The 26,747-nt window shown below is 43.6% G+C and overlaps 1 protein-coding gene across 2 annotated transcripts in view; it reads left to right on the forward strand.

Annotated features, from left to right (window-relative positions):
• The first annotated feature begins 1,558 nt into the window (after positions 1–1,558).
• Positions 1,559–26,747, forward strand: part of LOC117582810 (sericin 1) — a 47,318-nt gene continuing 22,129 nt past the window's right edge. The window contains exons 1-3 of one of the 2 annotated variants that reach the window (XM_034270842.1): positions 1,559–1,719; positions 15,606–15,665; positions 23,006–23,056. The gene's annotated coding sequence lies outside the window, so the exon portion shown is untranslated. The remainder of the gene's footprint in view (positions 1,720–15,605; positions 15,666–23,005; positions 23,057–26,747) is intronic. The other variant, XM_034270843.1, reaches the window with a different exon arrangement.

Consider the following 26,747-nt stretch of genomic DNA (forward strand, 5'->3'; position numbering starts at 1 on the left):
AAAAGATGTTGCCAATGTCGTTGTCGCATTATTATTGTTATTACCAAGACACATTCTTTTTATCAGCGCAGCGAAAGTGCCAATAATTCGAGGCAATTTATTATTTTAGCATTTGTATATCAAACACTCGCACAGGCACTCATGAGTGCTGCCAGCCGAGTGCTGTCTTGGCCATTTGCGAATGCAAATCACGTGCGAGCATAAACCGGCGGGGCAGCAACAGCAACAGCAACAGCAAAAACAGAACCAGAAGCAGCAAGAAGTTGAGGCTGTCCGCCTGCTGGCGCCGCCTGACACCGACTACGACGACGAAGACACGACGACACCTGCGCTATGCGTCTTGGGCTTGAGATACAGATACAGATACCCATCAGCCTCCACAGCCGACGCCGCCTACCCCCATGATGCTCCATTGAACCTGACACCGATATTGAAATTTCTGCCGACTCTTCTAGGCCAGCTGGAAGTGTGGGCGTTTGCCTGCGCGGGAAGGCTGAGAGGGGGGAAACAAAATCAAGCCAAATTTAAATATTATACGCAGCCAAGGAAGTGGTTCAGCGGAAAGAAACCAAAAGCAAAACCAAAACCAAGCGAATTGTATTCTGTCAAAAGCTTTCACCGTAGAGCTCTCTTGGAATTAATTTCACTCAGATAAATATATATACAATTTTATCTTCATGTTTATGACAAAATCGTCGTGAGGATTTCAATTTCTCCCAATCGAATGGCAGGCGAAAATCAAAGCACGTTCATCGCTGATATGGCAAATTCAGATCCTTAGCCGGGGCTCAGATTGAATTGGCAATTGAAACATTCCCTTTTTTCGAGAGTGGGAAGTGGCAAGTCTTTAAGGGGACTGGAAGCTAATGAGCAGCTCTTGGCCCAGAAACAAAAGCATCCGACGAAATGGAGGCTCATGAATCACCTGTTGCTCAGCCCGATTCGGCGGGGGCCTCTGACAAACGGTTAACAAATACGAGAACTCGTATTTTCCGGCATAAATCAAGCAAATGAGCGAACAAAACAAAAAGCGCAGGGCCCGAACGAATAAAAAACTCAGACGAACAGCTGAGGGCAGCTCCAGTTGGCCAATCGTAAGAGACAGGGCCAAAAAAAGAAGCCGCAGAAGAACTCTTTTGGCCAAAAACCAGAATCAGACTGTGAGTGGCAGAGGGAGAGAGCAGACCGCGCAAATACAATTTTGCAAAGACAAAAGCGGCAGCGGCGTCGACGTCTGGAGAATCTCCCCGCGGCAGAGGTTCGCTTACAATTTATGCGACGTCGGCGGCGACGATGCCAACGCCGAAGCCGACGCTTGCTGGGGCTTTCATTACAGCGCAAATTCTGCCCAGAATCGGCAAAGCTCGCTCGCTCGCTGAGTCGCTGCTGGAGTAGCTGCCGTCGCTGCCACAATGGAACATCATCATGACGTTCATTAGCGGCTGCGGCGGCAGAAGAAATTCAGAATTCAGCTCTGCCACAAGCAAGGGACACGAGGGTATAAAAGAACCCAGCCCCACTGACCATTGCAGCAAATCTTTCTCGATTCGGTTACGCGTGCGCAGTCTGCAGCAGCGCTCAGTGAGAACTATCCTGACGGCAGGATAAACCCCAAAACTAGTGAAGTGTTCCGTTTAGGTCATATCAGCACAAATAACGCGAGTGATAAACAATTCGAAAATACGCCCAATCAAAAAACAATTACCAATTAAAAAAGTGGTGAGTGCCATAAAGAAGTCCCCGCTTGAAATATTTGTACATAAATATAAAATATTAAAAAACCAAATTTCAATGCAAAAATCAACAATTGCAAAATATGACTATACGAGTCATATGCACATATTTATATTCCAATGCAATCAGAGCTAATAAATTCGGTTAAAACCTGATATATAAATCAAGGACTGACAAAGTTATTACCAATAAATATAATAAATAAAATTCATATAGAAAATCAGTTTAAATTGTTGGCCATTGCCCATTGTTTCGAGGTTTTAAATGTTTCAACGAATTCCCAATGCCCCCGAAGTCCCTGAGAGCAATTTTGATTCATTTAGTTCCACTTTAGTTCACTAAAACAAGCCAGACAAATCACAGTTCGGTGAAGGAGGTTGGAAACCTCTTTGCTATTTTTATGTCACTCCAAGGCCTCCATCAATCCAAATGGCCAAGCAGTCCGAAAAGGGACTGGAGCAAACCTCAGCAGAGTCCTCAAGCACTTGACCAAAGCGCTTTATTGTTTAGAAGTGCACAAGACGAGAGTGAATTTTACGCACACGCATTCAAAATTGAAGGTCGCTTTCCAGCCCATCAGCTATCCGAGCTCCCCGGGCACCCACTGTTCCCGCAGCTGTAGCTACAACAATGTAAACTTTAATTGACACCATTGTTCGGGCAACACTTTTTGCTCCATTTAACAGCCATAGATTGCCGCCGAGTGCGCTGACAGGCAAGTGGGAGAAACGCACAGGATAGAAATTCAGAAAGAAACGTAGAAAAGATAACGAGCGGCGACCCAGTAGGGGGATGCGATGGATGACGGGGTTGGGTTCCGTCTGAGGCATGTCAGTGCACAAGTCCATCAGTCACTCGGGGCCGGCGCGACACTTCTGCATGGAGGAGCAGTGGCAGGAGCTGGAGCAGCCATCGCTGACCAGTCATCAATTCCGGGCACGTTGTTCAAATTATTATTATGCGCAAAATCGCAAAAGGATCTCGCACTCCAATCTCTCTGTCTCTCTTACTGTTTCTCTCTCTTTCCCTGACAGTTGTAGTAGTTACTGCTTGGGCCTGCCACTCGAGCACACAATCAAGAAATTTAAATTTGATTCGTTGCGCAAACTGCCCAACATCAACACCAACACCAAGAACAAGCAAAGCGCACTCAAGTGTCAAATGTAGGAAAGATAAACGAAAAAAAAGCATACAAAAAAAGACTTACACACTTGCACTTGAATCGAAGGATTCCCTCCTCCTGCTGCTCCTACTGCTCCTCGGACGCGCTCCTGTTCTGCATTTCAACTTGACTTCTTGTCAGGCTCTTCTGGCTCTCCCTTTTGCCCCCATCCTCTTTGTGCTCACTTTGTCAATTTGCTTGGCATTCTGCTTTAGTTTTCAACGATTGCCATAAATTAAATTGTTTGTCGCAGGACAACATTGACAGCGTCAGTGGCAGCAGTAACCAGTGCCAGTGCCAGTGCCACTACCAGTCCCAGTGGTAGCGTTAAATGCTGACAACTTTTTGCCCAGCGATTTATGTGCGGGCGTGGCTCTAATAGGCGGCTAAGTTCCGTCAATGGATGGTTGTTTTAAGCAAATAACAAAACAATGCATCAAAGTCACTGCACAGTAAAGGAAATCCTAACCTGTAAAATCAAGACCATGCTGTCCACTCTTTTGCACATACTCCAAAGCAAACCAACCCAGAGATATATATCTTTAATAATCTGTAACAATATCACACTTTCTTCACTCTCTTTACTTTCTGTGGGTTCGGCCAACCATCTGCAAAGATAAGAATCGCACAGACAACACCCAAAATTTTGTGAAAATTTGTTAATTTAAATTCCATGCATTAACTTAACAACAACAAGCACCATCACAACAACTATAAATATTAATAATATTTGCACACCCCAAAGAAGAGAACCAGAAAGAAAAGTGAAATGATATCGTTTGTTGGTCATTATGCATTCCGATGGCTATCGCCGGCTCGTCTGCCTTCTGACCAGTTCACTTGCTCGCAAATTATGCTAATTTTATGTGTCAATTATCTGCCAATAAGCAGAGAGAGAAAGAGGGTCTGGACAGGGGGGGTATGTGTGTATATATTTTTTGGGTTACTTGGTCAAATGGGGACGAACCCTGAAGTGGCTGCTGCTCATGTGTAAACATGATTTGTGCCAGTCAAGTGGTCAAGTTCTTTTTATTTTTCTGGCTCTTTTGCCCGTCATTTGCATATTTTGTTTGCTTTATGCAAATCGAGGCGAATTCGGTTAACGATAATAAAGCAGGAACCTTCACAGACAACGCCAAGCAACGCCACAAATTAAGTAAGACCATAAAATGCATTAACTATTGTTCGCAGATCGACCTACTATTCTGGACCACTATGATATCATGGCTCCAGCTAAAAATAGAACAGAGTTTTTTGGCAAATCCATCAATAGTCAATAGAACATTCCGAATACGTGCCAAGTTTCACACATTTCACACTTTGGCACTTGGCATCGAAAGGCTTTCTCTGCCTCAAGGCAGCAAGGCCCGAGCTGGGTCCCATGCCTCCACTCAAGATGCAATTTCAATTAAAGGCAAAACAAACGAACAAACCGTCAAACAAACAATGACACAAGTAAGAAAACAAAGTACAAAAATGTTAGACAAATAAGCAAAACGCTCGAATTAAACAATTCAACTTCAACTTGAACTCCACAAAACTGGAGGCAGCACGCGAACTGCTCGCTCGCTCGCTCGCTCGCTCGCTCAATGATGTAATCGATTAGATGAAGCCATTATCCCAGGCACAGCCCCAGCCCCGACTCCAAACAGGTACTCTCTGTATCTCTGCGAGCACTTTGCTAATGGGCGAAAGTCAAGATCGCAGATGAGAGGCAAACTTCTGGTCATGTAATTCGCATGCGGTCAACTCAGACAACAATTCTTGCCTCATGAATCAGCATTTCCAGCACACAAAGGGAGAAATCAAAATATAAATAAAAAGTGTTACACTTAAATCTGCTTGTGGTCTGCTCGGGTTCGTAAAGTGCTGAAAAGACAAGCAACTCTCTGCTGCCGGCTCTTTGCAGAGCTGAGCAACGTCTTCGGGGCAAAGCCCCAAACTTATGCAACGAGCTGTGGGCAAATCTGCCAGCCAAATTACCATACAATTTACATAAAAGCTTCCGTGTAAAATTTATTTAAAACAAATAAAAAAAGCTACAGCTACAGCAAGAGGGAGAGGAAGAAAGAAAGATTCTGGTGGAGGTAGAGGTAGAGAATGCACAAAATCCTGTGTGGACACTATATCTTGTGCTAGGCGGAAGCCGAGAGAGGTTGTCTTGTCAGGCAGCGCCATAAACATAAACATAAACTGCCGGCAGGGCCCCACCCGTCCCGGCCCGGTCCGGTCCGGACAGACAATTGGCAACAGGTGTAGGCCAAGCTATGTGTGAGCCAAGAAAGTAACAGACCTGGCCCTGGCCCTAGCTCTAGTCTCAGTCTTTGTCTTGTTCTTCTTGTGCCCTTATCTAATAACAGCAACGATTTGACAGCACAAAGAACAGAAACACACAGAGGAAGAGAGAAAGAGTCAAGTGTGAAGCGGATCCCTGAACACGTGCCCCTCCAGTTCCGAACAGGTCTTAGCTTGGCTTTGACAATTTTCGGTTGCCCAAAAGTCGGAAACGGTCTTGGGTTGTCCCCAGTGCCTGATCCCTGGTCCCTATTGCCCAGTTGTCCTGTTCTGTTCTGTTCTGTTCTGTTCTTTTCTGTGCCGTGCTGTGCTGTCCGAGTTGTAGCTCAAGCCGTTGGCTTTCGTCTGTCAATTTTTGTGTTATTGTCCTACGGTGGAGGTTGCTACGTGCAGGGTCCCGTGCCTCTTAAGTCTTGTCATTGTGCAAATTTACAGTTTTTCGCCAAACGTATTGGGTTGAGTAGAGCTGTTTGGGGAAATCTTCGAGATTGTGGCATCAAATTCGACACTAAAAAGACAAACACGATTTGTATTGAGCCCCCCGAAAATGCCCCCCGAGAGGGCCAGACTCAAAATTAGCCGAATGAAAAGGCTGTAAAGTAGCCAGGCAGGGCAGATGATAGCCAATCGGAGTGGGGAGGGATGGCATCCAGCTTCCACTATGGCCATGTGTGACCGAAATAAGCCTAGAGAGGAAATTAAGTAATTATGCACTTGACTTGCCATTTTTACCATTGCCCAAGCCCAGTGTGCATTCCTGGCACTCCATTTAAGCCGGCTCTGGCCAGCCGGCACACATTGTTTCAGTCCCAGTCGCCAGTCGAGTAGTATTCACAGTCGTAGGTTCCTCAGTCCCTGGCCTTATGCAGATACCAATACCAATTTCAGCTTAGGCCAGCTGTCCCCAAAAATGGCCAGTTCAAACACAAGCAGAGGAGCCATTGCAAGCTGCCATTGACGGAGGGAATATTGGCCCATTGGCATCATGTTCGATTTTGCAGACACAGCGTCGTTTTGTCTTTAACTAAATTATAGCTACTACATGGCCAGAGACTCTGGATTCCGAATTGCTGCTTCTCGTGATGCTGCTGCTCCTGATCGGAAGTGGAACTGCAAGTGGAAGCGGATGCGGATGCAGAGGCGGAAGGATGGACAAAACGGGGCAAAATGGCTTAAACTGAAATGTGCCAAAAACTTCAATGCCTGCAACTGACGTGATATCTCCAACCTCAACTTCTGAGCCGGGGTCGGTGCCGAGTCTGGACCGTGCCGGCAGTGAAGTGGATACTGGCTTTGCCTGGCAGTCAATAGTCAACTAAACTGCATCAAACTGCCTGCCAAGAGCGGCTGCTGCTTCCACAGCTCTCTGCCCCAGCCTCTCCCTCGTTCCATCAGTCTCCGTTTTAGTCTGTGTGTTTGGCTGTGTGTTTCGACCGATATCGATATAAGGCATTACCTGCTAAACTGTTTGGCAGCATCACAGGTAGAGCCAGGCCGGTCTGGGTCTGGCTCTAGAAACAGAGACAGAGATAGAGACAGAGCCAGCATGTCAAACAGTTTTGCAATTGTTTCGGAATTGTCTCTCGTGCAAATGCAATTTTCTTCAATTTGATTGGGGCGGAGGACACACGGAACACAGGACACGGGGCAGTTTGCAATGCCAGTTGGCAGTTGGCCTGGCTCAGGTATATGCCATAGGTATTTCGAAGAAGAGTTTAATCTATTACATAAAACAAATTGCAGATTTGCTTGTTGTTGCTGCTTCTTTTCTTTTTGCTTGGCGTTGCCTTTGGAAATGGAAGCATGACATTTAAGTTACTTGATTTTGTCATTAGTTTGTTTGTTACTTGTACGAAAACCCCTCCCTGCAAGGGCCAGGTGGCAATGGTCACATTATTGGCAGGCCGTAGATAAGCCTGATTTTTGTTCTGTCAGAGGCTCCACTTCGATTTATGTCCATTGACATGAGTCACCACAAAATGGATAGCCTGGGACCAGATGCACAGTTTAGAGAGAGGGATTTCGATGCTGTTCTGCTACTAATTTCCGGCACAATGAATACACGAATAAATAAAAAGAATAAAGAAAGGAAATTGCCTTACCTTGGCAGCAAGAAGTGTTGCCACATGGCAGCATGCTTTGCACCATGAGAATAAACATCTGCAAATAATTGAAAATATTTTTATTATTTTTTATATATTTATAAGTTCTTTAATTGAATTTAACTTAAATGAAACCAATTTAAGCCAAATGCCAATGCATTTAATTACCAATTTTCAAACAAAATCAAGCTGCATGGCTTGTGATGTGATTAAACCTTAGCGAGTTTATAAAAAACGGATAAAGAAGTCACATTTGACATGTCACATGTGTACCCTTCAGCCACTTATTTTTATCCGCCATTTTAATATCGCAGGAGTATTCATCAAAATGCACTCCATCAACCAGACAATTACGGGCTCAAAATGCAACAATTTTATTACATAAAGCTTATGGTCAGACTAACAAATATATCAAAGCTAAAAGCCTGGAACATTCGCAAAATACCAGAAAAACAGCTGCAGGGAGCCGGCCGAACTGAACCGAACTGGGGATAGACTCATCCACGATGATCCCATAGAGCTCCCCTTTACCCCCGGTGAACAATGGCCCGATGTTGACATAATAAAACGTACATAACTAGCGCACAAAAAGCAGGAGCAGGACCAGAACGGGTCAGAGGATGGGATTCAGAGGACACAAGGCCGCAGATGCCACAAATTCCGATTTTCACACAAACACAGAAACATATACACACACAGAAACACACAGAAACACCCATATATGGTCAGTAAAAAATGTTATTAAAAAATATATCCCATAAAGAATGAGCGGAAAAGAGATGGAGATGGAAGTCCGGATGGAAGTGAGAGAGAAAGAGAGAAAGAAATCATATAAAAGAGAAATCAATGCAAAACTATGGGATTTAAAAGCGCTTTAAATCGCCCAAGAATATGCAAGACCATGGGTCATAAAATTGCGGTTTCATTACACAAAAACCTCAAGCATGACATGGGAAATGGAGTGAGTTACTTCTCGAGTGAGTATGTGTAGAAAAAAAGGACCAACTAGATAGACAGCTGGAGAAAACTGTGATATTAAATCGACTTTGGCATGTGCCTGACTAGATCTGAGCCAAAAATTATACCAACTAACTTGTCCACCGCATTCCAAGGAGCATCTAAAGAGGAGCTGAAGCAGCCACTCAATACGTTTTATGGCAGAGTAATTCAAAGTTAACGATGTGTAAATACTTAAGGGCTTAAAATGCAAAACCAAAACTCACGAGGAGTACGACAACGAGGCTGACAGCCGAAAACCGCAATTATGAGAACAGAACTGGACTAGAAAGGAGACTCCAGGAGATGGAGTCATGGGGTTGGATTTTGGGTAGGATAGCAAAAACCAATTACTTTACGTAGGTCCGAGTATCTGCTGCCTGTGAGCGAGTGCTGCCTCAGAGCTATGATTTGTCCTTGGGTCCAGAAATGGTAACAAAATTGCAACCTCGTTTGTTGCACAAATGAGCCACATTGTGAACAAAGACAGAGAGACAGGAGATGCGGCCGAGACGAGATACAGACCTGCAGCCACAGAACCACAGATCCAGGACATGGGCAAAGACAATTACCCGCCAGCAATTTGCGTGAATTAACACCAGCCGAAGAGCTTGCGCACAGAAAAGATAACTTTTATAACTTCTTCAGTGCAGAAAAATGCTCACCGTGCTGGACCCGTCTGGACAAGAGTCCCCAGATGCAGCGGCAACAACAAAATGCATATATTTATTATCGCCGCGGCGAGATTGCAACGACCACAGCAAATACGACCTTGAAGAGCACCTGGCCCTGGCTACGTGATGCCCTCTGGGGGAATGTATTGTTGTTCTTCGGCTGTGCTCTGCCATCATCCTCATCCTCATCATCATCATCATGGCATGGCCCATAACTTAGCAAAAACCAAAGCGATTTGCTAAAGTTTTTATTGTCCTGGTCCAGCAAGATGAGCGGCGGCATCAGGTGTGGATGGTGTAAATTGAATTAAACTCAATGCTCGGGCCACTCAGCGGGCATTCATCTTCGACTGGTGGTGTTGCATCAAGTTTGGGTTCGTCCGACCCATCTCAGCGCACTCAGAGATCAAAGGGAATGCCTGAAACACCATAAACTACAAAAAAGATACGATTATGTGTACTATTGTAGGTCCCTAGGGGCGGACATACATATCCCGAGGACCTCTAGGACACGCCCACTCCATTGCTAACCGCGTGATTTAATGAATTTTACAGACACTGATTTATGCCTAATGACTGAGCCTAAATTGTTCTCTTGCCGCTCCGAAATATGTGTACAACGTATGCAAATTAAGCAGCTAAAACAAATGCAAAACTAAATTGCTTGAAATAAAACTGTTTGGCAGATTTAAGCCCCACAGCAGCAAGGCATTGAGGGTACGGGTATGGGGCTGGGGAGTGGCACCAAAGAATGAGAATCACATCAGAAGTGAGCAAAACAGATTTGTCACAAAACCACAACAGCCAGTAAATCAGCATAAAAGGCGAATGCAAGTCAAAACATTTCAGAAATTATGACCCCGGACAAGGGCCCCCGAAAAGGGTCGTCTGCCGCAAGACCAAGCCGCAAACTGAACGAGCCTGGGAACCCAGTCGTTGAAGGGGTTTCGGGATTCGAAATGGAATATGCAGAGAGAACAAGTGTGTGTGAGGAGAGGGGGGCTACTGTGGGGCAATGATAATTGCCCCGTCTGTGGGTGGACTGGATCAACCAAGCGTGCAGCAAAACGAAACAAGAAAAAAGGGCTGGCTTCCGGGGGCCGAATACCAAGATACTCTGGCAAATCGATGATAATTGTAAATATCTAATTGGAAAACGTAGATGGGAGATATTGAAGAGAAATACTTCAGGCATTAGTTGCCATAAATCTCCGCGATAAGTCGTAATACCTTATAAGTTTATCCAAAGTAGAAGCATCCACAAGTTACATACTAAAGCGAGCGAGTAACTGTGAACTTGCAACAGCAGCAGCAACTGAAATTCGTAAATGCAATAATTGCCGCTGCATCTGTGCGTCTGCCTGTTCTATGTATGAATGCATGCAGAAAAGATGCAAATCAGTCAGACATCTGGACACATGACCAGACGACTGACGGCGGCAGCCTCTCCTCTTACCCTCTCGTGAGCATAAATAAGTTGTCTGCTAGGGGCTTTGCCCGGCCCCCCACCTGAATCCAAGCGCCTCCTGCCCTCAGCGAATGCACAATCTAACGAGGGCGTATTCATTACAACAGAAAGGGAGGGATGGCAGGGGCAGACACACGAGTTCTTTCTCATCTTTGCCATACTTGGGGCTCCCAAATGTGTCTGCTGCAAAAACAAAGGGGTGAGAGAACAGAGAGTGAGGCACAAGAGCATAACAAACAGCTTTTTGTTGCTGTATTTGTTGCTGCTGCCTCTGCTGCTGGCTCCTCAGTTGAGCAGACATTAGAGTAGCCCACTGACACTTCCGTTTAGGCTTTGTTTTTATACCCAGTACTTGCAGAGCTAAAGGGCTTGTGGAACTAGTGAACTGCTTTCAACCGCATAAGTGAAGCAAGGAAAGAAATGCTTTAAGGAACTTCCTAAAGCGTATCCTCTAGTCTTTAGTCTATATTTTCTCTCTGATCTTTTCTGTGTTCATGAAACGGTTGCAGCTCATGCCTTAAAAAAGATATGTGTGTGCATGTAGAGAAGGAGCAGGAGCATGCTGCAGAAACAAAGCAATTAAAAGCTTTAACTTAAAGTAGAGAGAGCCTCACATTTTATTTGTTTGCTCTGGGCGAATGTGCTCTCAGAACGTTTGAATGTTTTAAGCACACTTTTCATGGCTTTATTTATTTATGGTTGGCTAGTTTGATGCTTATTAAATAGTTTTGCATTTGAAATTTATTTCAGCACAAGCCCACATCTTTTCTGCAGGGCAATAATTTTTGGCTTTTGCCATCTGAAACACGCACAGGAATACACACATAATTTACAAGCTCTTGACTTTCACACACAATTCATGTTCGTTTCATTTTCATTTATGCATATAAATATTTCTTGGAGTTTTATCTAACATTTCAGACATTTAATTGAGGCAAATTTCATTTAAATGGCAATGCGAAAACGAGTATTCAAAGGGAATTAGTTGATAAATGTTAAACATTCTCTGGTTTTTTATTGTTTATTTATTTGCACATTAAAATGTATTATTAAATGGTTTTGATAAGTCAAGAACCATTCACGAGCAGCTTTCGGGGAGCAGCGCTTTGATTTCTTACAAATTTTCTCGCACAAGTCCTCTCAGATTCAGTGCAAATGACAGGGCGTGTCATGCACTACCCCAAAAACAAAACCTAGACATGCGTGGAGGTTGTCTTTCCTGCTTCTCCACAATGTCTTACAATGTGTGTTCATGCTACTTAAACTTGAGCAAAATGTTCTGTCATTTTGACATCATTACACCCAAACACATGCATTAGTTCTGCTTTAGTCTTATGGAACCCATGGAACGGCGAAGAACGGGTGGGGGTGGGTGAAACTATCATGCTGAAGCCCGAGTATTAGGCGACGTGAGTGAAGAAAAAACAAAGGAAAAAGCGCTGGAAAAATGGGAAAAATAAGCAAAACTAACATACTTTGGTTGGCATAACTGCGGAGTGGAGCTCTGATGTCAGAGCTGCTGGAATAATAGATTCACGCATACTCACTCTGGCCATGACAATGAGAGATGGTTTTGTGTTTGTGTTGCCTGGAAAGTGCAGATCAAATGCAGTTAACTAGCTTGTTGACATCTTCACACACAATTTCCCCGCAAAACGCACAAAGACACACAACCAAATGAATTTTTGTGGGTTATTTTCTTCTTTCAACAGCATTTACCTAAGCAAAAAACTCAGCATCCTAAGCACTTTTCTCAGCACACGACGGGGACACCTGACCAAAGATGAAGATGAGGCAGAGAAAATCCAATATCAGACACCGACCCAAAAAGGCAACATATAATAGAGATATATATATATATATATATCTCTGTATCTGCAGAACACGAATATATTTTTCATAGGTTAAGAAAAATGAAGAAAAATAATGCTGTGGCCAAAAGGATTGCCAGGTACAATTGCTACGTGTGTTTGCAACAAATTGCAGCATAAACACTAGAAGCAGCATCACTCTGCCCCTCTCTCCACCCTTTGCCGGGCGACTGTGCTATATGTGGGGGGGAATGGGCAGAGAGTGGGAGAGTGGCACTCATGCAAAAGTAAACGATTTTTAAATGCAATTCCACAAATGGCCCGACCAGACGAGACCTGGCCCCCATTGTCACAGCAAAGTTGTCAAAACATATTATATGGTCCGGTTAAATTTTAATGTCCGTAGAAGATGCAATTTTTAAAAGCATTTTCATTTTGATTTGCTCTGGGCCCACTTGGCCAATCTTATGGAATTCCCAATGAAATATTTATGCCAGCAGACGAGCAACAGAAAAAACAAACGAAACCCACCCAAAAGACTGTGTCTGCACTCATGTCCCCTGTTCATGCTCGTTCCAATTGAAGCCGAAGCCAGATTTTGACCCTCATCGAGGCACACATGTACCTTTGGTCAGTGATCCTCTTGACTCCAGCCTGCAAATCCCAGATGCTCAAGAAGCTCTTCGAGTGTGGACCAACGCGCACGGACCCTGTGCCCGGGTCCAGTTGCTGCGTGCCACAAGGCAGACAAACTATTTCACCGCACTCGCACTTGCATACTTTTGCGGCCTGCATGCCAAAAGAGTCCTCACCCAGACTCTAAGCATTTGAACAGAGACGCATGCTATAAGAAATACACTGCAAAAAATTTATGAAATACTCTAGGAAAATATTGCTTTCATTTAGGGTCGTGAATACCATAAGAATATAATCTTGATCCAGGATTTTGGGTCCCTTTTTCAACTGTTAAAACTAAGTTCTTTGTGTGTCATTATTTTTCAAGTGTAAAACATTTTCGAGAGTGTCTTTTGAGTGGTGTTTGAGGTCTGGCACATACGCTTAGGTCAACGAAATTTCAGCGAGGAAATTTTAAGGAATTTTCAATGAGCTCTGAGTCGCACTTTAAACTCCTTTAAAATATAGTTCAGAGGTATATATTTCGCTTCCTTTACAGTGCATTCCCGAAGTCACGAGTTCTTTCTATGTTTTTCCCTCAGTATTCTATCTACACCCTCACCATTTAAAAATAATCTCAGTCTCTGGGTAGCTTCGTAGCAATAGCTTCATTGCATACTTTTGCCAACAGAATGTTACAAATATGCTTGGCATACGAACGATGGCATGACTACTCATGCCTGTGGCATGTGGCTGTGTGTCTGCGTATCTGTGTATCGGTATCTCTGGCTGTGGCTGTTACTATATCTGTATATCTTCGTAACTGCCTACCGAAGCCCATTTATTGTTCTTTCCGCACAGACGACAGTCAGCCAGTCAATGAGCACAAACAACACGGAAATGGAACTGGCAAAAAAAAAAGAGAAGATGTTTCCAAAAGCCAAAACAATGCAATAAACGTAATTACAATTGAAACGTCCCTGAGTGGGCGAGCGGGTTGGGGCCAATAACGAGGACAACATGTTTGTCAACTGGCACACCCACCCGTACATTGGAATTTATCAATAATTCCCATACGGACAGCTACGAAGTCCTTTTCTTTGCCAATTACACACGCACACTGCCTGGCCCAGGAGACGGACTTGCACTCCTTTTTTCACAATACCCGCCCAATACCCGTACGTGCTGGTATCTCTTCTCAGTTTGCATTGCTGTCCGGGCTTACTTCATTTCATTGCCCGTAGTAGTTATGGCATCCACAGTGAATCAGTGCTTTTTGTGTACCCACTAGAAGGGAGTCCCTTACTGTGTGTAAGACAGTGGGGCTATCGGGTTTGATAATGTTTATATAAGGGGATAATTTGTAGGTCCATTGACCAACCCATTGGTGGGTTTATCAATATCGAGCATAAATGATTCAATGGGCATTCCGCAGTCAGGACTGCAGCATTCCAACATGCTCAAAGATTTTTGCTTAGATGGAAATATTTAAATCATAAACATTCTCTTGTAATTTGTAAAATGTTCCATAAGTAATGGTCAGCAAAGAGTTTGGCACTCGGATTAGAGATAGGAGATCGGAGTGCTGTAAAAATAACTTCACATGAGAATTCTCAACCAATTTATTTGAATACATAAATGTTTATTTGTATTGTAAAGGAAGTCTTGGCCCACACACAATGTATTGGCATTTGTTCCTTTTTTTTCTCCCAACTCAACCACATTTAAGCCAGCAAATACTTTTTAAAGTTCACTCAAAGATGATTTGGATTTTGTTGGCCTCTGGCGGTATTTACTTTGCTGCATTGATTCTGCAGGAAATTCAATTAAAATTGATGCTGTCAGTGCTACTGCTGCCAATTGTTTGGTGGGATTAGATGGAAACAAAGAAAAGGAGATGGAATCACTGTCGAGTGTCTTCGGCTTAAATCACAGTTGAGGAATCCTCTGGCAGCCACTCGATAACTTAATTCGAAAACGCATTCGCCTTCAGGCGCACTTACAGTTCTCTCTGCGATATTGTTGTTTCGGGAGGGGCTCAGATCGGGGCTTCCTTCAAGGTACTCCAATGTGCCACAACAAAAACAACTAGCAGCTGTTGTCCACAGCATCTGCTGTTACCATTGCAGCCGCCGGCAAGTGACAGGCAAGGATGGCCGGCAAGGACCAGGACCAATCCCACCCAGCGACCGCACAACACCCGGAGGGAACACATCCAACTTTCGGGCAACGGGCCTACGTCCGACCAAGTGAAAACAAGCGTGAACAGATTCCACTCTTACCCCAACAAAAAACAGGATGCAGCACGGCGCATCCTGCGCCTTTGGCTTTTCGGCGGCCCAGCAACTGAAACTGCAACTGCCACTCGAATTTTGAATTACGGCCAGGATGGGCTGGCCGCGTGTTTAGATCCACTTCCTGGTTGCCTTTCGCAAAGTTTGGCGCCGCCACTTCCCTGCCCCGTGTGCAACTTTGCAACTGTACATAAATTTAATTTCATTTTATGAGGCGGCCCAGCAACATCTTTGAGAACTTTACCACACACTATAAAATCTACACGGAGCGAAAATTACTTGTTTCCGATAAGATAATTCGAGAAACAAATGTTTAAAAAATATAAAATAAGGTGCAGATATTTTCGAAGAACTGAAAAAACTGAATTAAGTCTTGCCTCTGGCCCATATTTAAGTTTCAGTGTATGCGCGGCTAATGCAATTTTATTTCTATTTCTGCCATTTTTCATTGCAGCCAGACTTGCCGCTTTCCACTTGCCACTGCCGCTTTTGTGGGCGTCGGGAAACTGTTTCGGTGAGTTAAGTATGAATTATGTTGTTTTAGCGCTGCGTTCCTGAGTTCGAAAACTTATTGAAATATGCCGCAGCAGCAGCAGCAGCACCAGCAGCCGGCCACTACACCAACTCCTGTGTGTCCTTTTAAGCTTAATTGAAAGTTCGGCCCTCACCCAGCCCACGCAGGCCACCAAAAGTTTGGCCAGAACGCACTATGTTCCGACCAGCCAGGTTGTAAATTAGAGACAGCTGGCAACTACATACATATGTATGTTTGTATGTACATGGGAGAGTACACTTTGAGGCGTTTGGAACTGTTAACTGCATTTACAAGGTAGAGATTTTGCATTTACATTCCTGTGGGCTGGCTGAAATTTTAATTTAATTACGAATTTAGATTCAATTTGACTATTAAATAGTTGTCAATCAAAAAAGTTGTGGCTGGCTGACAATATTTTTACATTTGTGTCAGAAAGTTGCCACATGCAAGTCAAGCCCACACAAATGTCACATCAAATCTCACATATACCAACGGAGATTGATGCACACAAAGATAGAGAGACAGTTCTCTGAGAATTGCCCAATCTATACGGAGAAATTCTGCACAGAACTTTTCACGCACAACAAATTTTGCTGGCGGTAAACAAGACATGGAGAAAGCCAGCGGGAAAAATTCAAACAACGCCAGAAATCTTTTGCAGCTGCTCATAAAAATGTCAGACATACACCATCCCACCACATCCTCTGTCCTTACAGACTAGTTGCAGTTGCGTTTGTGAGCAATTTGTTATTCGATTTTTATATGGCCATGCAAAACTTCAACTTCCAGAATGACAGTCACTGCCATGTCAGCGGAGGAAACCCTACTCCATTTTGTCTGTGAAAGAGGAGGGCCGGTGCCTGGGAGTGCTCTGGCTGGCACCACGGAAATGGCTTGAAATTGTCAGCTGCGCAATGATGCACATTAAGTGTCAAGTGCCAAAAGTTGTCGACAACAACAAGAGAATTTTCCTCAACTTCTTTGAAGAGGACGGGGCCCGGGCACTCGCACTGACGCCGCCTGTCATTGTGAACCGGAAAGACATACTCGTACACATTTATTTATTTATTTATTTTCCGTTAACTCTTCGTCTTCGATTTTGTGTGGCTGCAATTTTCAAACGTGCTGCTGTCTCGTCCTCAGCTTTACGTTTCCCATTGTGCACAAACGGAATTTCAAAGGCCATTTGCGGTTAAAAATTCGGTGAGCGCTTGGAGCTGGGAGGGTGAATGAGTGCATGGTGCATCCGATCCTTATAACAATAGTGCAATGAGGGCACGCTGACGCCATATTCAATATTTATTTACGCTTCAATTTCTATTTGAGAGAACGAGAGAGTTCTCCACCCACCCAACAGTACGGAGGATACTCGTATTTCACAGAGTTTTCAGTTCCGGCTCAAGTACGTGCTCCGCTTGATTTGCTGTTCTTTCTCAAGATGTAGAGTAAAAAGGGGAGTGGAGTGGCACATATTTTGACGCATGTTTGTCAAATGTGCAATATGTTTTTATCACTATTTATAACTCCTTTTGTTGTTGTTGTTGCTTACCCAGCAACTTTAGCTGCATTTGAATTATCTATTTGCTGAGCAAATAAAGAGCACAATTTACATCTCAAACTCATGCATTTTCATCAATAATTGAAAAGAGAGTGACAGGCACGGCGTACAGTGAGTGGAAATCCAGTTTCTCCCCGGGGGCAAACACGATGCGAACCTTCCCCCTGCCCTGCCCAAGTGCATCCAATTGGAAAAGTTGTAAAATCAACAAGTCATTGGCAAACAGCGACGGCCCAGACGACAGCGCAAAAACATCTCTGTTAAAATGTTTTGCTTATTTGCATATAAAAATACACAGTCAGCGAGAGAGGCAAAGGGAGAGTGAGTCAGAGAGTGAGAGACAGACAAGTCCGTGCGCAAGCAAACAGTTGCTCCTGGGGGACTGGGAACAAACGGTCTGAGTGGGTGGGCAGGCAATCGTCAGGTGCTGGCTGCCGATGCTGCTCAAGTGCATGAAAGAGTTGCAATGGCTGCCAGCGGTGCAGAAATAACTGTATTTAGAACCGGAAACGGAACTGAGCGGACCCATATGTGTTTCCCTGTGCCCCTGCGAGCGAGCAGAAGCTTTTCTGGAAATTGAAACGGTCGAAATTTTATTTCCCCGGCAGCTGCCAGCCAGCCATTGCGAAATAGGAGACACAACTTCAAAAGGTTTAAAGACCACCCCGGAAACAGCTTCCTGTAGCGTTGTCTATTCGAAAACCAACTTCAAATGAGCTGCTCGAGGATTTGTGTGGTCGTTCTGAAGCTCAATCGACTTCTTTGTTAATTTAATTTCCTCTGCGAACGGCAGACCTTGGCTGAAAATCCAACTGCCATTTTAAACAATCGATTCTAAGCCGAAAAATTACGAATTCAATAAGCCCCACCAAATATAACGTGTACCTAAACATCTGCACACAGTTTAGTTACACCAAATCGAACAATCGCGAATGCTGTATAACAAGCTTAATTTCCACCGGGGATCATGGAACCTGTATCGTGTACCCTGCCCGATATAGAAATGTAAATTAAATCCAGTCCATCTCTCACATTGAAATAACTACAGTGGCAAACGTCTAGCTCATAGGGTACTCCAGCTAGTATCTAACAAACGGAAAACAATATAATAGTTAAAGTTTTTGACAGTTTAAAGCCGAATCTGGCTGTGTGTGGTGGCTGGAAGCGGCCAAAATGGGAGGCAAACTTTTTGTTTGCATGGATTTTTCCATGCGGTGTCTCTCTCTCAGCCGGACGGCGAACATTTTTGCAATTCTCGTGCAAATGATGCCCTCCGGAAGTGCCCGGACACATGGCTCAGAGCGTCCAGAGCGTCGGCGACACACCAGCCCAAAGCACAATTCTGGCAAGGGGGATGGTGGCTGTGGGTGTTGGGGGGTTGGCTGTTGGTGACTTTGCGTAGCGTATCCGCAAAATCAATGTTAAGCTTGTAGCGTGCAAAAGTTAATGCCGCAGTCCGGCCCATTCCGACCACACGGGGCCAACCAGAAGAGCAACTAAAAAGCCAAAGCGGAAAATGGCTTCAAACTCAGATACAAATGCAGGCACGCCCACCCACAAAAAAATGCAAAACATTTCAGAACAATCTGGTGGAGACTGCAAGATACCCAGGATTTCAAATTATTTTCTTGGGTTGCATGAACAAATTCAGATTACCTTTGGCAATGGAGGACATTGGTTAGGAAGGTACACCAGGGGAAGGTACATCTGGGGGTTACCAAGTGACTTCTCTGCCTGCTCTAACCTTAGTTTGTTCGCTATTATTTCAGACACATAAACGCTACACTTCGCCCCGAATATAATCAACGAAACGTAAAAACGCTGCCATATTTATTGTGAAATTTATCTGTGAATGCGTATGTGTGTGAGTGTGTGTGTGTGTGTGTATGTCCAGCAAAAAGAACAATACAATCACTAAGCGCAAGAAAAACAATGAAACTAAAATTATAAATGCAAAAACGATGCTCAGGACGCCATGAAAAGCAAATTAAAATCGAAAAACGAAACAGACTATGAATAGATATTGCCTCCATATGTACTCATATGTACATATGTATGTATGTGTTTGAACATGTATGTTTGTGGCCTGACACTGCCCAGAATAAGGGACTTAAAAAGAAACAAAAATCCGAATTGGTTTGTATGTTTGAATATTGTGCAGCATTTTGGCTATTGTTGCATTTCTGTTGTCATTTTTAAGCCAATTTCCGTTCATTTTGACGCTTCCGGTGCATACACACATACACACGTATGTATGCATTAAATGAAGTTTTTTGTTTAGTTTGGCTTTTGACTTTTGGTTTTTGGTTTTCTTCTGTGGCCGCTGCTGCCGCTTCTGCTGCTGTCGTATGCCACACACCAGAGACCCATGCGCTTTGATCTGACCAGAGAAATGCACATTCAACGGAAGCACAACTGGGGAAGCCACCAATCCAAACTCGAGAGTTGTCAATTGTTTAGAAAAATAAATTACATTTCATTAGAAATTTGATATCTGATAAAAGTCGACGGAATTGTTCATTTTTCGAACACTTGCTAAAGTGTCAACAAAAAGCCTTGAGCCATGAAATATTATGCAATTTTATGTATCATGTTCACCCTTAATTCAAACATTAACCTACATTCCAAATGAAAAACATGTCCAAAGTTAACACACCAAATGGGATTACTTCTTTTAATGGCATGCAATCGCATGCGAAAGTTAAGTGACTTTAATTGGAAAAAGGCAACTCTAATCTTTTACATCAGCTTACATGTTGCATTCATCCTGTCCGCGCTGCCCACTTTGATTAATGCCAGCAGATCGTGGAAGTAAATCCAAGCAATGAACGGCATCATTAAACAAAAACCGAAATACACAAACACAGAGAGCAAAACGTTAAATGGCAGCTCAGCAACAGTTACAATCACACAAAACGAAGCAAATAAAAACGGAGGCAGCCACTTTTTTCGCATCATTTCCACCTCAAAATTGTATAGACAACAGCAAATAACCCATTGCCAGACCAAACATATACGAATTTATTCCGCAAACAGTATGCACAGCAGATAAATATGAAAAAATTAAATTGGTTTTACACGATTGCACATAATAAAATCTAACAAATGCCAGAAAATAAGCAGATGGAGGGTTGCTGCCGATGCTTAAACGATTTGAAGACGTTTATTTATTATTTAAAGAGGGTCAGAAAGTTGCTTTATATTTGTCCATTCCTTTTTGCATGCCAATTATAAGTAATTTGTATCTGCTTATAAATGCTTTGGCTTACATTTTCTTGTCTGTAAAGTTTTTGTCTTTGAATTTCAAGCACATTTACTTAAGCTTCCTTTGACACATATCCTGTCAGGGCACAAACGATTTGATAACAAATTTCCAAACAACTTTCAATTATTTCTTAAAGCCCATCTTTTCTGTGGAAAAATTTCCATCCGTGCACACAGATATGAATCCATATACAGTATTTACTGCTTCACGAGTCCTCCACCAATCCAACCCCCCGCTTGGGGCAATGCAAATAGGTGACACAGGGAAACGGAGGGAGCGGCAGGAGGTCATTCATGTTGTAGGCACAAACAACAAACAGGGCAGGAGGACGTTTGTTAATATTTTGCGTCTCGTTTTCGCCGACAGTCGATGACAGTTGCGCTGGGCAATGTCCACATGGCCGATGAATTGCATAGGTCGCTGAAAACGGCAATATGCGTGGTGTGTGCCAAAGGGGCATCGGACAAACAGTTGTCACGCTGTTTGCCGGATAACCGTTATTATATCGTACTCCCCACGAGTGCGGTGTGTCTATGTATGACTGTGTGTGTGGCAGTGTGGTGTGTACTTATTCCAGGCCCCGTTTGAGCCTCGAATCCATATGACATTATGACGACGCATCATCGAACAGAGCTGGCAACATTTCCGCAGCTTACGAATATGAGTATGATGGGGTGGAGGGGAGCGCCATATAATTCTCGATTTCCCCTAGCACCATGACCCATATCCCGGGACATGCCCGCCGCATCACCGTTCGCTGACCAGGGCGACTTTTTAATATGCTCGATTTGGTGCGTTTTAATTAAAAATTGTGCGCTGGTGTTCCTGTCTATTTTACAGGGCCAGCTGTTTGTATTTCGGGGCAGAATTAAAGAAATTTCATTATTCTGGCAGAGGCAGAGGGTACACAAAACTGCTGCTAGGTCCAATATTTGCACATCCCAAACAGAGATACATGGACACACGGATACGCATACGAACAATTTATTATGCCGCTTTTCGTGTGAAAGTTTCTCCAATTAAAAGCCAAAGCGCAGCATATGCAGGTCACATTGTTGAATATTTACATAAAAGCAGGGAATATTAATAAGGAAAATGAGCTGCAGCTGGAATAATCGCACTTTATTGAGAAAATCGCGCAATAAAAAGGCACTTTGGTAGACAACACCAACAGCGAGCAGTAGAAGCGGAAGGTGCAAAAAGTTTATTCATTTTGGCAGCGAAACAGAAATGGTTTCCAACTTGTGGACACACAGGAAAGTATGGCAGGTTTTATGAACCGAAGCTATAGACACCCTTGCCGAACCAGTCCACGATAACTTGCACATTTTCTTTAAGAAAACAAATACTTTAGTTCCCTCTTTCTCATCAGCAAGCAACAGCAAAGCAAACATAATAACTTTTGTGAGGGCATACAACATACAGTTAGTGCTTGCCCCCCCACATGTTCCATAAATATTATTGCCCCGTATTTCATTTTGATGTTGACTTTTGTCTCACTTCTTCGACAACAATACCGTGGAAAAAATGTTTATTTGGCGTGTTGCAGCAACACAAATAATTGTCGAGCAGCATGTTGCAGCAAGTGTACACATGCGTGTGTATTTTGTGGTTGTTATTTACGACCTGGTCCTAAGCAACTGGTATAAATATTAAGTATACGCAACATTGTCACGTCAAAAACTAATGAATAACTGTGGTAGAAGCTGCCGCCATGCTCTCGATTTATGCTGATGGAAAACTTTAAGCGACAAAGCATCGATAAAAACCAAACGTTATCCAGGGCTCGCCCCTTACCGCTCACCCCTCCAACACACACACACACACACACACACACATTCAAATGGCAACAGCTGGGCGGACAAGGCAGCCTCTATGCATATATCGGGCTTTCTATGTCGTATATATGGCATGTATATCTGTCTATGTCTCTATGCCGTTCATAGCTGTTGAAAAAGTGGGCTTTCCAGGGGAAAGGCTGCTGCTGCAGCTTTTGATATCGCATGGCCTGCATGGCTGTGGCCATGTGCGCGTAAAGTCCATTAACATGAAAGGCAAACAAACAGGAGTCCGAGCCCATGGCATCCCATCCCATCGCGCACTTTTGGACACTCCATAAACAACGATGCATCGCATGAAAAAAAGGCCAACACTAAACAAACCCCACAAAATTCCAGCTGTAGTTGCATTCAAAAAAGTTTCCTACGGTGGTGGAACACAAATTGTGTACCGGAAGTTTGAGCTGAAATGTGATATTTTTCGGTAGAAAGTCCCAAGGAAACCAGTAAACCGAATCCACATCATATTAATTGAAGCATTCCAAGGGGAAACGCCATCTAATAAAGTATTTTCCTCCCCAGATTTGATTATTAATTGCAATTCCGGACTGGGAATGCGAGGCAAACAATGCCAAACCCTAGGACTTGATTAAATCCAAGATACAGTATCTTTTACTCACTTCCTCTCTCTCTCTCTCTATCTCTCTCTATCTTGCAGGAGTCGAATCTGATTGGAGACGAAAGAGCACTGAAGGAGCGAAACAGAAAGGTAAGAGCTGGCTAATTGAATGGTTTCGAGCAAATAGCAAATAGCTAGGCATCCAGACAATTATTGTTGGTAGCATTGGTCAGGTCACGCCTTTAAGCCAATCAACTAAATCAACAAAACGCATACGACATGTATTCCCGACACACATCCGATACACACACACACACACACACACACACACACAGGGAATAGGACCAGGACCAGCACCATGACTACGCTTGTTGACCCACAGCGCCGACACAACACGAAAATTCAAGGCTTAAAATCTATACAAATAAAGGGATTGCGGGGATTGGGTGGTGGCAGCCGACAATTATTACTCGTATGGGAGAATGTTTTTCGGGGCGTTGAGGGGGCAGAATTTTCATTGAATACAATGGTATTAGCTACAATAACAAGATGCGCCACACAATTGAGCAAATATTTAGTGATGGGAAATAATTTCTAATAGGTTTTCCTTCCAATTGAAATCGGATATTATGTGCTCGTGTGATTCTGATTGTGTTTGCGCACTATTTGGGCAGAATTAAACAGAAGCCTGGTCACAAAACTCCACACAAATATTTGTTCTGCCTCTACGGCCGACTGTGGTTCGCCCAGAAGTTTTTAATTAAAGGAGGCCCGTACGAGAGTAGGCCAGAGCTGGGGCTGTAACTAGAGCTGGTTAAGCGATTGCTTAATTATAAAGAGTTTATTGTTTTGCCATTAAACTTGGCTCAGTTGCCTAAGCCATCCCCGGAGACTGGAGACCACTCAATCATTAGTTATGCAAAACACATAACAGCAAGTATGCCGGACCCGTCTTGGTCTCCGGCTTGGAGCGTGCTAATTTGCAATGGTGGAGACCAAGGAAGAACCAAAAATTAAACAAACAAGGATGGAAAGAAACTTGAAGTTTGCTTTGGCAGCTAAGAAATTAAGCTGTTGTTACAAACTGAGCAATCTGGTCTAACCCCCGGAAGAAAAAAAAAGGTTGTGAGTAAATATTCCGTACCACACTACATATCTTCAGCTCCAAGAAAGATTGACACACACAGATACTGGCTTGTAGTCGTAGTCGGCTCTGTATATTCAGGTGCGTGTGTGTTTATTTCACACCTGAAGTGTGATGAAAATATGACAACAGAAGCACATCCCACGAGCAGACAGACAGGTAGGTGCAGAGTGAAAATTGTGCTCCTCTCTTGAACGTGTGACTGTGGGGCATTCGTGCTTGAAGAGTTTTCTTTAGCTCTACACAAACAAACATAACTCGAAGCTCTTCGTCGCCTTTACACATTGCTTTTCACTTTTTGTCTAGCAGTCCTTGCCATCATCATCGTCATCGCCATCGTCGTCGTCGTCGTAGTCCTAGTCGGTTTGTCATCGATATTGTTTCCCTCCTTCCACACGAAGACTCTGATTGAAAATGCAAATTGCAAATACTAGTTGGAGGAGTATTCAGAATTAGGTCGGGGCTACATTTGGTTAGGTTTTTCCCTCATTCAATAATATTTAGCTATACCCATCTATCCCACACGAATAAACACTGCGCCTCCTACGCCTCATGATAATCAACTTAATCGACAGGATTCCATTGCAGGCATCCGAAAATCTGTCAAGTCAGCAAACTTTACTCAACTTTGACCGCATCTCCCCACTTCCCACTCACATTCATAACCATTTGCGCCATCATCCAGGGAGAACCAAGCGTGTATACCTGTACAATAATAGAAGAATGTTCATTTAATGCTGTTTGTGTGGGAGGGTAAATATTTGTGTGGCCTTGACAAATCAGTTTTTCTGGTATTTTTTATAATAAGCGGCATGACAAAACGCCAAAACATTCAGCTACCAGCCCCAGCCCGAGCACAAAAACTCAATTGATTGGGGAGATGAAATTCCTTGGGGCCGGAGGAAGAGTTTGATGGCAAAAAATAGAAGCCGTGCAAAATTCATACACGACCCGGATTGATTTTGGGCATGACAAAAAGCCAGTTGGGACCACACACACAAGGATCTATACATTTATGCTTGGGTATATATCAAACACACTCATGTGGGGGGACAAAGAAAAGAGCAAAATTTGGCTTGCTTTGTGCGCTGCCTTCCTGTTGCGACAACGACACGGCATTTATAAAAATCATACGCACTGTTGTACCAGCAGCACACGGGGGAAAAAATGTTGGCACGACAGGAGCCGAAGCAGAAGCAGCAGCAGCAAATGGAAATATATTCTTATGGCTTGTCGGGCAGCATGTTCGCGAACGATTCTCGCATACATAATGCCAATTTTCGACAAAAACTGTCACCTTTTTGGCGTTTTTGTAGTTGGGCGGCTCATAAAAACGTTGGACTCTATTCGTCAGCCTGAAAGCATGAATAGTTGCGATCATTCTTAGATAGAAGCCTCGTCATTAACAGACCTAATCCACTTGGCTGCTGTGCGACCAACTGTGATAGATTCGCCCAGTTAAACAAATCATTTGAACATTGTCTGGGCTCTGATTTTGCCAGCATAGAAGCAAAACTCAAATTAAAACTCCAATTTATATGCCCGTCGTGGGCGGAGTGGGGAAAGTCGAGCAAGCAATGAGCAAAACTTCTGTCAAAAGAAACTCATTGAAAGCGAATATTAAGTAAATGAAACAATGCATAATGTATGACATCAAAATGTAAGTAGAATGCTGATTTTATATAGAATAACCACCAGAGAGGGAGCTTATCACCATGGAAAAAAGTTATGGCTTAAGTCGCTTGAAATATTTTCAACTTTTTGTTAAATATGAGGAAAATAAACCAAAGCTTGTGGAAACCTTTTCATTTGTAACTAAAAACCGAAATCATCAGAGCTATGAATTGTGTCAAAAACAGACCACTTTAACAAGAACTATTTTCAATATATATTGATGAGTTATAGAGCTGTCAGGAACACCAGCAACTGTGATTCGAATACAAGAAAAATAAACCAGAAAACACCAAATTGTGATGGCGTGAGAAAATCATATAAAATACCTGCTCAAAGTTGAAGGAAGTTGTCATTGGGCAACACTTACGAGACGAGCACACACACTCACACATGAGAGACATACGACAACTTGAAAATGACAATTGGGGGGGCGTGCGTGGAGGCGTTTCCTCAGACAAGACTTTCAATTGCTGCCGGAAAAACTTTTGGCCAATTTAAAACGGCAAAAAGAACGGCAACAATGTCAACGAGAATGAGAGAAAGGTAAACCTTGAAAGAGATCAGGTATTAGTCACGCCCTGACAGATTCCGGCCAAGTTAGTTGGAGTGGAGCCTGCTTGCATGCAGGCGACTCAGAGCGGATCCCTCGTCACTTGGAAACCGGAGCAATTGGCGAATTCGAGAGACTGCCTGTCAATCAGGGACGAGAGCAGCAATGGCCAACAAACCAACTAATTGGTTGAAATGCAAAGCAGAAGGAAAGCAGAAGCCGAAACCAAAATTGGGGCTGCCGAAAAGTTTTACGCTTATTACACACAAAAAAAAAACAAAAAGTACCAGCTAAACAAAGCCAACTGATGTACAAAAAATGGTGTTGAGAAATTCATGATTCATTAGCAAAGCCAGGCCTGGACGGCGCCAAAGACGGGACCGTCCGTCCCGACACAAGTGGGTAACTTTACAGCCAAGTCTATTGCACCGACACCGACACCGACTCTCAGTCAGTGCTCTGGCTAATTTAAA

Source organism: Drosophila guanche, unplaced genomic scaffold (assembly GCF_900245975.1).
Source record: "Drosophila guanche unplaced genomic scaffold, DGUA_6, whole genome shotgun sequence".
NCBI lineage: Eukaryota > Metazoa > Arthropoda > Insecta > Diptera > Drosophilidae > Drosophila > Drosophila guanche.